This window comes from Dendroctonus ponderosae, unplaced genomic scaffold (assembly GCF_020466585.1).
Source record: "Dendroctonus ponderosae isolate FM_Combo_2020 unplaced genomic scaffold, Dpon_F_20191213v2 Dpon_F_20191213_11, whole genome shotgun sequence".
Classification (NCBI taxonomy): domain Eukaryota; kingdom Metazoa; phylum Arthropoda; class Insecta; order Coleoptera; family Curculionidae; genus Dendroctonus; species Dendroctonus ponderosae.
In genome coordinates, this window is record NW_026017213.1 from 5,265,288 (window position 1) to 5,269,035 (window position 3,748).

Consider the following 3,748-nt stretch of genomic DNA (forward strand, 5'->3'; position numbering starts at 1 on the left):
CAGCTTAGCAAAAGTCGGTCTCAAAATCGGTGTTTTCACCCAACTGCGCTTTTTCCTTTAAAAATTCGCATCTTCCAAACTAATGCAAGTAGCGATTTGAAATTTCCACCATGTTTATAAGACACTTGGCTCTAAAACTGCTGAAAGTTTGGTCGAAAAATTGAAGAAATTCCCAATTTTACCAGCTTAGCAAAAGACGGTCTCAAAATCGGTGTTTTCTCCCAACTGCGCTTTTTCTTTTAAAAATTCGCATCTTCCAAACTAATGCAAGTAGCGATTTGAAATTTCCACCATGTTTATAAGACACTTGACTCTAAAACTGCTGAAAGTTTGATTGAAAAATTGAAGAAATTGCCAATTTTGCCAGCTTAGCAAAAATCGGTGTTTTCACCCAACTGCGCTTTTTCTTTAAAAATTCGCATCTTCCAAAATAATGCAAGTAGCGACTTGAAATTTCCATCAGGTTTATAAGACACTTGACTCTAAAACTGCTGAAAGTCCGGTTGAAAAATTGAAAAAATTGCCAATTTTGCCAGCTTAGCAAAAATCGGTCTCGATCGGCCAGCTTAGCAAAAATCGGTTTTTTCACCCAACTGCGCTTTTTCTTTTAAAAATTCCTATCTTCCAAACTAATGCAAGTAGCGACTTGAAATTTCTATCAGGTTTATAAGACACTTGACTCTAAAACTGCTGAAAGTGTGGTCGAAAAATTGAAGAAATTCCCAATTTTGCCAGGTTAGCAAAAGTCGGTATGAAAATCGATGTTTTCACCCAACTGCGCTTTTTCCTTTAAAAATTCGCATCTTCCAAAATAATGCAAGTAGCGACTTGAAATTTTCATCAGGTTTATAAGACACTTGGCTCTAAAACTGCTGAGAGTCTGGTTGAAAAATTGAAGAAATTACCAATTTTGCCAGCTTAGCAAAAATCGGTCTCAGAATGGATGTTTTCACCCAACTGCTCTTTCTTCTCTAAAAATTCGCATGTTCCAAGCTAAGCCTTGTAGCGGCCTGAAATTTGCACGAGCTTTAGACGCAACTTGTGTCTGAAGATTCGGTAAGTTTCATAAAAATCTCATAAAATCCTGATTTTTGCCTGAAGGAAAATCGATATCAAAATGAATGTTTGCACCCAACTGCTCTTTCATTTTAAAAAATTCTCATCTTCCAAACTAATGCGAGTAGCGTTTGAAATATTCGTCCTCATTAGAAAACACTTGAGCCTAACGGCTCTGAGAGTTTTGGAAAAATCGCTTAGTGTCTTGTTTTTTGCCAGCTTTGTAAATGTGGGTTTAGAATTTGATGCTTTCGCCCAACTGCGTTCTCCCGTTTAAAAATTCGAATCTTCTAAACTAAGGCAAGGAATTGCTCGAAATTTTCGGCTATTTTAGGCGAGAGCGCACTTGTTTGATACTCAAAGTGGTATAAAAATCACTTAAAAGCCTACTTTTTGCCAACTGAGTATCGGTCCCAAAATGGATTTTCTCACGAAATTGCAGTTTCTCCTCTCAAAATGTGCATGTTTTAAACTAAAGCAAGCAGCAACTTGAAGTTTTTTGCTATCGTTAGAAGACCCTTGACACTAAGTAACCCGAAAATTTCGCAAAAATAGCCCCGGATCCTGATTTTTGCCAGGTTAACAAATGTGGCTCGGTGAAAAAGAACCGTTTTCCTGGACACTCACTGCCCATTCGCATCTTGTTTTTACTCGTTCGTTCAGTTCGCGCTCGCTCGTTTCGGTTTATTTAGTGCGGAAAATATCAACGAATCTTTGTTAGTTACTTTGAATTATCGCTTCGATAACTACTTAGTGTTTGGGGGCTCTCAAACCGCTAAAGTTTGCGACCGCAAAGTTCATTTTGCTGACGAGGGTGCAGAAATCTGAACAGAACCGACACATAAAAAGCGGATTGTTGCCCGCCAAACAAAAGTGTTTGCTCTATTGAAATCCGGGTAATAAAGAGCTCAAGTCGGGGCGGATTTCTGATCGCCCGGCTGCCAGCACAAGACGTAATTTCTCACTTTGGGGTTTACCAACGAGGAAAATACCGTTTATGCTTCTGCTTACGATGTAAAACAATTTGCGGTTCCTTGCAAAATCCACCGGCTTTTGGCTGTTGGCTGAATCGCTCTAATCAACTAATTGCGAAAGAAACCCTGAAAATTGCCTGCGATAATGTGCCACTTTAGTCTACAGAAGATCAGCGACATTGTCGGCATGTTTCCGGCCCAAAAAAGCAAAGTGCAAGCACGAGCGCCATTCCTGCAGGCACAATAACGCTTTATGAGCCTTCTTAAGAGATTTCCTGGGAAATTTTCCAGAAAATTCCTTTGTAGTTGGATTAAAGCTGTGCGCTAGCACTAAGCGTCCAGCAGCAGAAACAACACGTTTGAAACGGGCTAATAATCGCAAATAGCTAGCAAAGTTTGCAATGAAAATGGATTGTTTCTCTGGACGCTAAATGCATGAGTAAGTAAATAAAGTGGCGAGCAATCCGGCATTGTAGCGAAGCTTCCTTCCAGAATGTCCGTCTTATTGACCTGATTTCCAGGAAATCCATTAATAACAGCGCACAATAAATCTCCAGAAAGTACAAAATACTGCAGCCCTTCGGCCCTGGAAGGCCGATAAATTGTTTGGGATTATTTGAGCAGCTGACACTGTGCAGTGTTGCGCCATGAATCATTGAAATGTGCCAATTGAACCGAATGGGAGAGAACTTTGAATGAATTTCGCTTGTTCAACGTGAAGGAGGCGCTGTGGAAAGTTTAATTTTGTTAAGCAACTTCGGCAGGAACATGAACAATCATCGCATCCAATTTCGTTGTCTGGACACGTACGAAATGTAACTTTTGTCTATGGCGAAATCAACTAACTGTCTGATGCATTTCGAGTTCTGGACTGGCTGGAATTATAAGTTTAATTGCGAAAGGAGGCAAACAATTGCTGTGCGCCATTCAGCTTGTCCGCTCTTTAATCCAATCGGCCCTTCGTTCCATTCAATATCGCTCGGGCCAAAGTTATCGAAGTATCCAGCGCCTTCGTATGGGCCTCATAACTCATCCAAGACATCTTCTGGTGCGAAAATAAAATTAATTAAAATCGAAGTTCCGGGGAAGTTCGCAACAACGTTTGGCTGTTGCGAGCAAACAGTCGTTACCGAAACTGAGCAGCAAGCGACTTTTGATTAAACTTTAAAATTGAATTTATACGAAAAAGTCCGGTAATCTGAAGGTACGACTCTTTGTCGACCAAAGGCGGTAATTCGCTTTTTGAAACGCGACGAAACATCCTAAGTGTGTTTAGCCAAAGGCAAGTGGGTTGCTGCTTTTGGGGGTGTGGAATCTTAAAAAAATTGTGGAAACTCTCGAAGCAAAATCTTGCCGTAGAAAATTTAGAGCCATGGATTATCTAAAGATCGTAAAAATTGCAAGTCGCTGCTTAGTTTCCTTTGGAAGATGCGAATTTTTAAACGATTCAACGCAGTTGACTGAAGACAGCAAATATGAGCCCCACGTTTAGAAAACTAGGAAAATCAGGATTTTGCGCGATTTGTAAGAAACTTTGAGCATTTTTAAATTTAAAAATTTTTTTAAAATTTAGACAATTTCGAAACCTTGGTCTATAGAACACCTACTCATACTAACCGATACTTGAATTTCGACTCAAATCACCCGATAATGGTTAAAAAAGGTATCGTAAAAAGTCTATATGATAGAGCAAAAATAATTTGTAATCAATCTAATTT

At 39.5% G+C, this 3,748-nt stretch overlaps 1 protein-coding gene and 1 long non-coding RNA gene across 3 annotated transcripts in view; one reads left to right on the top strand and one right to left on the bottom strand.

The window, feature by feature from the left end:
• Nucleotides 1-58, top strand: part of LOC125503020 — a 313-nt gene extending 255 nt beyond the window's left edge. Inside the window, exon 2 of the long non-coding RNA XR_007280653.1 lies at nt 15-58. This is a non-coding gene — a long non-coding RNA (uncharacterized LOC125503020). The remainder of the gene's footprint in view (nt 1-14) is intronic.
• LOC109534242 (schwannomin-interacting protein 1 homolog) overlaps nt 1-3,748 on the bottom strand; it is a 33,317-nt gene that overhangs the window by 26,288 nt on the left and 3,281 nt on the right. The window lies entirely within an intron of this gene.